The sequence below is a fragment of the Bicyclus anynana genome, chromosome 12 (assembly GCF_947172395.1).
Source record: "Bicyclus anynana chromosome 12, ilBicAnyn1.1, whole genome shotgun sequence".
Lineage (NCBI taxonomy): Eukaryota > Metazoa > Arthropoda > Insecta > Lepidoptera > Nymphalidae > Bicyclus > Bicyclus anynana.
In genome coordinates this window covers 13,814,346-13,826,821 of record NC_069094.1, presented here as the reverse complement: position 1 = coordinate 13,826,821, position 12,476 = coordinate 13,814,346, and the positions used below count along the sequence as shown (strand labels likewise).

General features: G+C 36.8%; 1 long non-coding RNA gene across 1 annotated transcript; it reads left to right on the top strand.

The window, feature by feature from the left end:
• Nucleotides 1-2,034: 2,034 nt before the first annotated feature.
• Nucleotides 2,035-11,964, top strand: LOC128198595 (uncharacterized). The gene is made up of 2 exons (XR_008251335.1): nucleotides 2,035-2,387; nucleotides 11,210-11,964. It is a non-coding gene; the product is annotated as an uncharacterized LOC128198595 (long non-coding RNA).
• The last annotated feature ends 512 nt before the right edge of the window (nucleotides 11,965-12,476 follow it).

Here is a 12,476-nt window from a genome sequence, read left to right as displayed (position 1 = left end):
ATAGGAGGATGAAGCTATCGCAGGCTACGATTGAAATCCGATAAACCAATCCGAAGACCCTTCCGTATTAGGTTTCGATTAGGATCGATTCATCAATTAAATAAACCTAATAGTGAGTGAAATCGTAAACGTAAAGCCGTTAAAGCTAAATTTGTGAGAGTCGAAGAATATTCAATCTTTACGTTGTCACTTTGAAACTGAATACGACATGCGTTGTAACCTTAATGGATTGGAAATATGAGCGTTATTAACCTTACGATACCTAAATAGTTTTGACGCAGGCATGATAGATGAAAAAAATATAAAACCAGTTCCAAACCACATTTGTTTAACTGCAAATAATATAATTAATTGACCGCATCATTACCTGTAGAAATCTCTAGCAATTGACACAAAATTCTTGATTAGCACATTATATTACGGATATAGATGAAATGCAATTCTATATTAAACAGGACAGATTAAAGGTTATAACTCATTAGTCATAACTCATCTAAAGCGGTTTGTATTCTTTGTATGAAATTCTGACTTTTACATATACCGTGAAAACCATGAATTGTACCGGGATAAAAAGTAGTCTGAGGATTCAACTATCGCCTTTAGGATTCCTAAAATCAATAAGACCTGATGCTGCATCACAAACTGTAGGTGACTTATATTGGCTAGTTGATTATGTTTTGTTAGTAATCGGTATAAGCAAGATGTGTACACTCGAGACACAATATATGCCTGAGGGATTCCCATGACTATGACATTTTTTCATAATAAATGTCTAGACTACCCTCTCTAATATAGTAGGGGAGCCGAAGAGTACTTACTTAGTAGGTAATCACAATCAAAAGGACTATCTTACTTACTGCATTGTTTTAATGATTGATTTACAAACAATTGAAGTCGTTTATAAAAAAATATATTCTTCCACATAAATATCATGCAAACAATAGCATTTTCTTCCAGTGTTTAAAATAATGTCTTCTTACCTAAGCGTTTTATAGCATATAATTACTTTATAATAGTGTTTTTATGGTTGTATGGTTACAAGTAGACAGTTCACCTGATGACAAGTAAAATCATCGCCCATTTATAGAAACACTTTGTAGATCATACAAAGAAAATGAGACATATATGTTAAGCTTTATGTTCATGCAATTTGGCCGGTGGGAGGCTTCGGCTGTGGCTAGTTACCACCCTACCGATAAAGACGTACCGCCAAGCGATTTAGCAAGCAAGATTTAGCGTTCCGGTACGATGTCGTGCAGAAACCGTAAGGGGTGTGAATCCATATCAAACCTTTAAATTCCTTATGTTGCCCAGCAGCAGAAACAAGAATAATGGTTGTTGGTACTTCCCCGGACGTGCTCTATCAGAAATCCTCTTCTACTCCTATTAATGCTAGCCACTCACCATCTGATAAACTCACATGCCTGCAGCGATATCAGCTTGACGTCCGATAAAACTGATCATGTGTTGGTTGCGATTGGCATGTTGTCATGCCGATCAAATTGTTATCGCTCCCAGTTAGCATACCTAATTATGTACTCAATAAATTTCGTAGGTACTCAATAAAATTACGATATAACCTATTTAATTAGTAATTTTACATTAACCTAAACTTATAATTATTATACTAAGGTATCGTCTAATAATTTAATCTAATTTTAACTAACAAATCTAATCTGATTTTAATAAAATCTAATCTAATTTTTATATTTTTTTAATAAAATATTAAAATGACCTTTATACCAACACAATTAATTAGCATTTCACTTGATACTCGTAGTGAAAAAAAATAGACTTAGAGGAAAAAGTTATTCTAAAAATATCTAATTCTAAAGACTCAGACACCTACTATTATTCAGTACAGTGGATGTGACATCTTCTATATTTAGTACATGATTCAGTATTCCATGGGTTCTTTAGACCGCCGTACTGTGAGGTAACCCAACAGTTTAGCAATCGATCATGAACTTGACCTTACCATTTTGCAAGCCGTCCCCCCTATGAGCTATCGAGCGATCACGCCACTCACTTCAACAACGCGGCACCACCCGCACGAAAGTGAAGTGTGAAGTGAATGCAAAGTGTTTAAAAGTGCACGCAATGTTCCCAAATCCGTTCGACAGAAAGCATTCGAGAATAAGACAAGTGTTCGACAGATTTTTGGAAAGTAGAAAAAGTGCGCGCAAGAATGTATTGTCGCGGAAGGACAGTAAGTGCAGCAATTCGTCGAGTTCGTCGTGTTCGTCGGATTCGTCGGTTTCGTCGGGCTCGTCGTGTTCGTCGTCGGTCAGCAGGGGGTTCTTCAGATTCGCTATACGCTCGTGAATGAGCTTCGTCGAATCGTTTCGTTGTCACAAATAGAACGGTGTCCGGTACTCGAAAATTTGGTGAGTGTTGTATTGAATTTAAGCCTATTTTAAAGGCCCACACCTGGGCTATGCCTTTCTCAAATTATATGGAGCTTAGACCCACCGCGGCTTAAAGTGTTCAGCGAGATGTTTAACTTCCCAGTTCTAGGCTGAGAATTTTACCTGAAAATTTCTTAGAAGAAAAGTTTTAGTATCTCATAGTCTAACTCAGGATTCGACTCCAAGATCTCGTAGGCCGAAATCACATAGGTTAATTACTAGACCGCAGAGGCAGTGTTACAATTAGATCGGCGGAACTTTGTGTCTCATATACAGAAAGGGGCCTCCTTAATCCAATCCTCTCGAAATGCGTGCTTATGCTGCTAGATAGTAGATCTATAAACTACCTCCCTGCCAGATCTCATCTTTGTACGTCAAGGTTTTTAAGATTTCGTGATGAATGACCTTTCGCATTTATATAATAAGATACAAAACGTGCTTAGCTATACATAAATCGTTTATAAACTAAACTTAAACTTAATTGTTGTTAAATTATTGACTAACTAATCCGGCTTAATTAATTGAAATAAAATATTGAATGAATGAAATTAATTGAATTGGCGAAATTCGTGAAAAGTTTTGAATTTGTATTATCTTTGTAGATATCACGTAGATAGAAGTAAATAAAACTTGCATTTTTAATTATCTATCTATCCTTACAATCTAGGTTTCAAAATTCGTTTATTAGGCTTAGTATACAAGCACTTTTGAAATGTCAGGATTACACCACAGGTTAAGTTTCTTAGCAACATACACACAACAACCTACCTACAAATAACAAACATAAAGATTGTTATCTTTATGCTACTAGACTAGGATTATCCGCCCTCGCAGTAAAGCTGTCTAAGCTAGCAAATTATATAGCAGTATAAATTCTCAGCCTGAAATTGGTACGTTAGTTCACAGCCCCCTCGGAGAGCACGTTAATGGTAGGCGTCCACTGATCCGCATCGTACAGTATCGGACGCTTCGCGACAAACGGATTTTTAATTTTACCATAGATAAAATCCGATCGATGGAGATCTGTGGACGCCTACCATTAGCTATCGCTCGTTCCTGGTTAATATTATTAATTCTGATCAGTGGCGGATACCCGAAGTCCCAGTAGGCCCGGGCCTAGAGCGGCTAGGTATTAGGGCCCTATTCGTGACAAAAATTTGCTAATGAGCAATGAAAAACAAATATTAACCAATTTTCACCAATTACACTAATTTTGAATTTTATCACTTTCTTTTTATAAACTTCAAACCGTGTATATTTTATTATATTTCAAAGATTATAGCTTATACCTATAATCTTTGAAATATAATAATCATTTATGCATAAACCCTCGGAAAATATTACAAAATCTATTGATTTTGATAGAAGGCAACAAAATGTTTTTTTTTAAGAATCATTACATTTAATGCTTGCTTGCTAGCAGTTAATTTTAATTTCTAGTTATTAGTTTATTTTTATTTTATTATGTACCATTAATGAGAATCCACTGGCTTCCATCAAGATACAGTGAAAGCTAGTTTGGAAGCTATCAAAATTTATTTTGATACAATAATTGAGTAGTTAAAGAAAACCAAATTACTGCGAGTTTAAATTTATTTATTTAAACATACATACACACAGTATATACACACGCACAGTATACACGCATTAATTTGACTTTTTTTTTAATGCAACTGCAATTAAATTGCATCATCAATTCTACATGGGTTCTGACTTCTAAGAGAAGGGCGGTTGGTACTTTGGTGCCTAGTGCGGCCAAGACTTCAAATCCGCCACTGCTTTTGATAATGTTGATAAAGGTTATCACCCTAACACCGCCAATACGCATTGGAGCAGCATGGTGAGTCTCGCTCCATATCCCCTCTCTTATAAAAAGAGTAGAGTAGTAGAATTCACTTTAGTCATAGTTAAAGTCAAAATCAAAGTTCATTTATTTCAATAAGACTTAGTTTACAAACATTTTCGAAACATCGGGAATAATATTATTAGATAATGGTGATACCTAATGATAATAATTGGTCGAACTTGCTCTTCAGTATGGCCTTATTGATTCTGAGATGCCTCACTATAGGTACGACCCAGCGTCAGTTCTAGAAAATAGCAGTGCATTGCTCTACTGGGACCAAACGATTATCACTGACAGGTAAATTGTTGCCAATAGACCTGATATAGTGCTAGTCGATCGGTCGGTACGCCGTGCAATAATTGTTGATATTACTATTCCACATGACGATAATCTGGTTAAAGCCGAATAGGAAAAAGTATCAAAATACTTGGACCTTGCTTACGAGATTATCGCCACGTTGAGTCCTATTATTTTTCGGATTTCCGATTTCCGAAAAGCTTTGACCAACATCTTAAGAAGCTTTCACTTAAATCCAGAGTCGGATACAGAAGGCAGTGATTCTTGAGACAGCGCGTATTGTGAGGAGGTTCCTCACCCTGGAGGTTGCGTTGTAATTAAAGTTACTAGGGTTCCAAACGCGCCTTGATCCGAGAAGAGCTCACAGCAAGCTCAGCCAGGGTTAATTTTTTGTTTATCATTATTCTAAAAGTTTATCTACAACTAAGTACCTACACAATCGCATACGATAACCCAAACTTGGCCATTACTTATTAAAACTTGTACATCATGTCACGTTTACATTATTAGCTCGTGTGGGAATTGCGAAATTATCTTGTTTAAATTTACCAATGATTTTTCAAGTAAAACTCGGCTCTCGTATTTCAACGCGGCTCGCAACGATTTTGTAAGAACGACATTTGCTCAAACCTACTTAGGTATGAGCGAATGTGATTAGATTCAACTGCCTCGGTCCAACGGTTAGCGGGAGGCTTTGGATTCTGGAGTCCTCAGATCAAATCCTGTAGCTCTAAGCGTTCACATTTGGCCAGCGTGGTGGACTAAGGAGGCATTCTGATAGGAGACTCGTGCTCAGTAGCGAGCCAAATATGGGTTATTAATGATGATAAACTCTGGCAAAACAGTATTATTAATATTCGCATGCACTCGTAGTACTTTTTCAATAGGGAAACTATAAAAGCGTATTCCATATACAACTTAAAAAATCCCTTAACATAACTTAAGTCAGCCTTACTCGTACATCCTTTTAATGAAGGTTCTATAGATCATAAATTGACCATAAAAAACTCGTTTTACTTGATACATCGAAATATCTCATTCTTGATATATAAATATATATCGCATCTCCAAGTGGTAATTCAAGTTTTACTTTCATTCATAATTCATAACTATTGGAATATCGTGCGGTTCGGATTCTGTGTCTAATGTGCGAACAGCTTATGGCTACGATTTCAGCAGCTGCACAGTAGATAAAATCTACTTAATAGATGTTTTATTGATGAAATATCTGGGTTAATGCTATTGGTGTACATTCTACTTTCTAAGACGCTTAGTCTTTGTTATAGTAGTAAAGTGTTTGATAGACGAATGTGTGTAACTGAAGCAGCATCAATCAATCATCATGTCAGCTGATGGACGTCCACTGCAGGACATAGGCATTTTGTAGGGACTTCCAAACATCACGACTCTGAGCCGCCTGCATCCAGCGAATCCCTGCGACTAGCTTGTTGTCGTCAGTCCTCCAGATGGAAGATCAATCAACACTGCGATTTCTAGTACGGGGTCGCCATTCCACCTTTGGGACAACGTTTATCGGCTCTTCGAACTATGTGCCCCGCCCATTGCCACTTCAGCTTGGCGACTCGTTGAGCAATTTCGGTGATTTTAGTTCTTCTGCGGATCTCCTCATTTCTGATTCGATCACCCAGAGATACTCCGAGCACAGCTCGGTCCATCGCCTGTGTGACTCTGAGCCTTCTTATGAGACCCATAGTTAGCGACCAAGTCTCGGAACCATAGGTCATCACTGGCAACACGCAGTGTTTGAAGACGTTTGTCTTCAGGCACTAAGGAATTTAAATAAAGAACTATGCTTAGAGAATCTTCGTGATCGAATCGAAAATGAGGTGACCCGCAATGATCCGATGGACGTTGTGGTCCCAAGACGCTGGCATGGCGACCCGCACTAGAAAGCACGACATCAAGCGAGTCGCAGGAATTCGCTGGATGCAGGCGGCTCAAGATCGTAATGTTTAGAAGTCCCTACAAAAAGCCTATACCCAAATGTGGACGTCCATCGGCGATGTTATGATGATGGTGATTAAATTATCTGCCTGTAAATGGTCCGTTTGAATCCACTAGAAATCATAAATTTCATTCTAAGACACTGACGAGTATGTCCAGCAATGAAAGTCCATCGGTTGAGACAGCGAAAGCAACGAAATTGAATAAATTACACTTATTTCTACACTGCACTATAAGTAAGTCAAGAATGGTATCAAAATGTTCTGGAAACATTCACGTATCATTGTTGCCTCAGCGCGCTGTCGAAACAGTGCGTTTCCTGCATACATATTAGACGCATTAAATACGCGTTTATGATTTATGCGTGATAATTTTCAGTAAAAGTCATAGCTGGTCTGATGAGCTACTACCACCCTACTTATATATTTCTGTCGGCAAGCATCAATGCTGTATTCCAGTTTGAAAGGCATGGTTGTCGGCGAAACAGGAAAACTCCTGTCACACAGACCTTCGTGACACAAGGAGTGAAGTCCTGGGTTCTGAGTCCAGGTCTGCCTGGTGGTAGGCTTCGGCCGTGGCTAGTTACCACCCTACCGGCAAAGACGTACCAAGCGATTTAGCGTTCCCGTACGATGTCGTGTAGTAACCGAAAGGGGTGTGGATTTTCATCCTACTCTTAACAAGTCAATTATCATCACTTACAATCAGATGAGATTTTTTATCTTTTACAAGTTAGCCCTTGACTTGTTAAAGAGGACGTGTTTCTAGCGTCCTGTAAAGTAATGTTTAACTGAGCACGGAGTCAACACACGATTATTCATTTTCACGTCAGTCTGTCACTGATGATGATAAATAAATAACCAAGCGACAAGATAACCAAGCGAATATAAAATGGTGAGGTCATAGTCAAGGGCTGACTTGTAAATTAAAAAAAAAAACAAAAAAGCTCAAGAAAAAACTCTCTCAAAAAGTACGTTGTATGTATTTTGAATCCTGTGCCATAGAGACAATAAAAACGAACGGCCATTGAACTCAATAAACGTCATTGAATAAAAAAAAATTGAAAAAAAATCCCAAGAAAAACTCTCAAAAAGTCCATATACTCGTATGTATTCTGAATCCTGTAGCATAGAGACAATAAAAACGTTCGGCCATTGAACTCAATAAACCTAAACATTGCATCGAAAACTGGTCTGGAAATTTCATATGCAATCGCTCGGCTTCGCCTGTCGAAACGGCACTTTCTCATATGTTTCGTTCGCGGCCGCTCGCCCGGACACGCGCCCTTGGCACACGTAACAGTTTCAAATAAAGCCGATTGATGCGCGATTTCGACGTAATAACTTAAATATTATTGCTAAATTAGAAGCAGTCACAGATACGGCTTTGTTTTTAGGGTACCGTAGTTCAGACGGAAACAACGGAGCCGTTAAACGATCACTGTATGTCGGGAATGCGTGCAGGTGTGCAATGAATATGATAACTTTTTTTATTTATTTTTTATTGTTTACAAATTAACCCTTGACTACAATCTCACCTGATGGTAAGTGATGATGTAGTCTTAGATGGAAGCGGGCTAACTTGTAAGGAGGAGGATGAAAATCCACACCCCTTTCGGTTTCTACGCGGCATCGTACTGGAACGCTAAATTGCTTGGCGGTACGTCTTTGCCGGTAGGGTAACTAGCTACGGCCGAAGCCTCCCACCAGCCAGACCTTCGTTTTGTAGATCCACCGCGCATACCACTGCACCACGGAGGCCGTCAAAACTAGAGACTAGCATTGAATATATTGATTAGAGACATTCGGGTATATTAGGTCAATGTTAACTAATTTATACGTAAAAAGCAGGATTGTTTGGATGTTTGCAAAATAAAAATTTCAAAATCTATTAAATATCTTTTATCTATCAGTTTTAGCTTCCTCACATTAAACGTGACATTTTCCAATATTTGAACTATAAATATAAACGCACAAATAACAAAGATATTTGTAATTTTGTTCAAACGCCCATACAAATCTAACGATCTTTATAATCTACGACGTCATTAATTCATGCCATTTTGTATGAGGCGTTTTTCAGGGATCCGTGGCAGTGCCGCAAATCTGACCCTTTAAATCCTTGTAGCTCTGAAAGTAATGATCGCTGATAGCATACTACTAATTTATATACAATTTAATAAACTGTCATCATCCCTATTGTACTGTTTTACGTTCATCGACGAACTTTTAGCTTTTAACACGTCTTATTCGAATTTGAACTTTATGTTTATAGGATGCTAAAATTATAAAGTACTTTTTCGTCACTAACAATGAAGTTGTCATGGAAATAAACGATGTCTCAACGCTGTAACTTAACAAAATGCAGGGGCAGGTGTTGAGCTGAAATTTAAACCTTTACTCAGGTCAGAAAAAATCAAACTTAGAAGTTATATAAGATTTTTTTTTTATTGAAATGACATAACTATTATGTTGGGATATTCTCTCGCTAAACTGTATAAGCAGATACAGTCGTCTATGTTGAAAAAGGTAAGGAAATTCTAGGAAATTAAAATTTATAGGATAATTTCCATTGACATTGAATTATCAAAAAAATTGGCAAGTAAAATAATCTTACACTATGAGCTTGAGAAAATATGTATTGTAGTAAAAGATATAGTCTTTATTTAGGTACACTATCAAGTACCTACAAAGTACGGAACCATCGGCAGGCGCGTCAGACTCGTATGTATCCGGTTTTTTAAGTTAAACTTCTTAGATAGCGCTACGGTGATGAAAATTAACATCTTAATTACAGAGATGCGTATAGGCAATCAAATAAGATTTCCTATTATAATTTTATTTATGTTACTTATGAATTAGCTACATGATTATTTATGAAAAACATATAGAAATCGTCATCTAGAATCTATACCTTTAATACGAATTCTGTACATTTTTTACATTCTGTACATTGAAGATATTTTAAAAACTTTTGTTGATTTTGCATTTGCATTTGCAATTTTGCATTATACAATCGATACTGAAGCCAAAAATATATTTTTTTGATTTTTTGTCTGTCTCTCTGTCTGTCTGTCCATGTGTTTCGGCTTCGGCCGTGGCTAGTTACCACCCTACCGACAAAGACGTACCGCCAAGCGATTTAGCGTTCCGGTACCATGTCGTGTAAAGTAACCTCCTCCTAACAAGTTAGCCCGCTTCCATCTAGATTGCATTATCACTTACCATCAGGTGAGATTGTAGTCAAGGGCTAACTTATACAGAATAAAAAAAATAGCTAAATAAATATCATGGTTAATGTTCAATTAAACATCTGTAACTGATTTGTTTAATTATTAGATATAAATTCTATTTACGTTGGAAATTCAATTATCGGATGATTTGTTGTCTAAAATCTATACTAATATTATAAAGCTGAAGAGTTTGTTTGTTTGATTGAACGCGCTAATCTCAGGAACTACAGGTCCGATTTGAATAATTCTTTCAGTGTAAGATGGCCCATTTATCGAGGAAGGCTGTAGGCTATATATTATCCCCGTATTTTTACGGGAACGGGAACCACGCGGGTAAAACCGCGCGGTGTCAGCTAGTTAATGAGAATAAAATTTCACAACGCTTTCGTTATTGAAATGTATGTATTCAATTCACATTTTAGTGTGGTTGTAAATAATTTTATGTAGAACGTTGCACGCCCTAAACCTAAATTAGGTTAAAATGCTGGCTTCCACAGCACCACAGCTTTAGCTATTTTTATGACATATAAATTTGTTATTCAATAAATTTTCAACCACTTTACTTTATTGATTTTGGATACTCACGTAAACGGTGACTTTTACATGATTTTTCCTTTTATTAGCTTTTATTACCTGGTACACAACAAAATTAAAGTACATAGTTAGGGTAGACACAGATATACACACATGTAACACACGTGTGACATTAATTGTTGATGAGAATGTCCTCTACATTTTTTGTCATATAAACTTTAATGTAAAATTCATAGTTTAGCAGAAAAACGCAATCCAAAAACTTTTTGAGTTTCTGTGTTTGTGCTCCAAGGTATGAGGCGGTCGATGTTCTGGGTTATTGCCCAGCGAAGGTTAAAAAATCTCGAGTCACATTGTAATTCTAGTAGTCATGCTTCCTAGATTTCCTGTCCAAATCGGTTCAGTAGGTGCGGCGTTAAAGAGTAACAAACATCCGAACATACAAACTTTCGCGTTTATAATATTCATCATTATCAACCCATATTCGGCTCACTGCTGAGCTCGAGTCTCCTCTCAGAATGAGAGGGGTCCAATAGTCCACCACGCCGGCCCGGCGCCGGATTTGCAGACTTCACACACGATTGAATTAAGAAAATTCTCTGGTATGGAGGTTTCCTCGCGATGTTTTTCCTTTGCCGTTTGAGACACGTAATATTTAATTTCTTAAAATGCACACAACTGAAAAGTTGGAGGTGCATGCCCGGACTGCTTCGAATCCAGACCCTCCGGAATCGGAGGCAGAAGTCATATCCACTGGGCTATCACGGCTCTTATAATATTAGTAGGATTTAGTTGTTGTTCTAATGTAATTTTAATTAATAGAAAAGTGACGGAGGAACTTGATTAAACAATTTCGAAGTATGTCTTGTATAACAATTAGTCAATTACTTTAAGTTTGTACTTACTCAGCTTTCCTTTTGCTTGCAGGTACATGGAAATCGCTGCTCGATGGGGCCTCCAAGACAATAGAGGGTCAACGACCTTGGTTACACGAATTTTTCATGTGAATTTATATTGTTTTGAATTCTAGCATGAACCAGTCTATAGTTTATTATGTTAATACACGTTAAACGTCCTTGGTTACGCGTTAATTTTTCACGAAAATAAGTATTATAATTATAGACTAAACCAGTGTATTCTCGTAGTTTAGACATGCCTATTACCTACGCTTTAAACTATTGTAAAACATCCTGTAGATTGTATTGTATTAATAAGCATACCTTACCTTAATAAGCATACATGAGACGTGATAGCCCAGTGGATATGACCTCTGCTTCCGATTCCGGAGGGTGTGGGTTCGAATCCGGTCCTGGGCATGCACCTCCAACTTTTCAGTTGTGTGCATTTTAAGAAATTAAATATCACGTGTCTCAAACGGTGAAGGAAAACATCGTGAGGAAACCTGCACATCAGATAATTTTCTTAATTCTCTGCGTGTGTGAAGTCTGCCAATCCGCATTAGGCCAGCGTGGTGGACTATTGGCCTAACCCCTTATTCTTAGAGGAGACTGGAGTTCAGCAGTGAGTCGAATATGGGTTGATAATGATGAATAAGCATACTACAGTCCACACAACTAATGGTTGACTTTAAATTGTAATCCTTGCTAGAAAATATAAATATTTGTAAAGATACACCTAGGCATTAAAATTCAAAGGTTGTTGAGAGACAGGATGTTTTTTTTTTTAAATAAATATATCTCAAGTAAGAAAATAAACATTAATCATATCGATTGATTTAAGCTGGTAAAATAAATGTATACTAAAAGATAGACATCTTTGCTATGGTTAATAACAGGAACTGGCGCACCTTGTCTTTTGCAATCAAGTCCATAGGTTCGATTCCCACACCTGAAAAATATTTGTGTGATGAACATTGATGGATTTATTCCAGTGAGTTGCTGTGGTGTGAAAAAAAGATAAAAAAAATAAAAAACTGATGATTTTTAAGATTCTCTAATTTATTTATTTCTCCTTTTTTATTTTTTTACAATGTTAATTATTCTTAGAAATAATAATTGATACATATTTATTTTATGGGAATAGAACTAAAATCACTGATATATAAATACAAAAAACATTTTTTAAAGATTATAGCATTATTGTTTTAAAACTATAATAACTACTTATAATTACTTAATTTCTTGTTCAAGTAATTGTACCTAATCAGTGATTTGTGTATTGTAAGGTTTTTTAA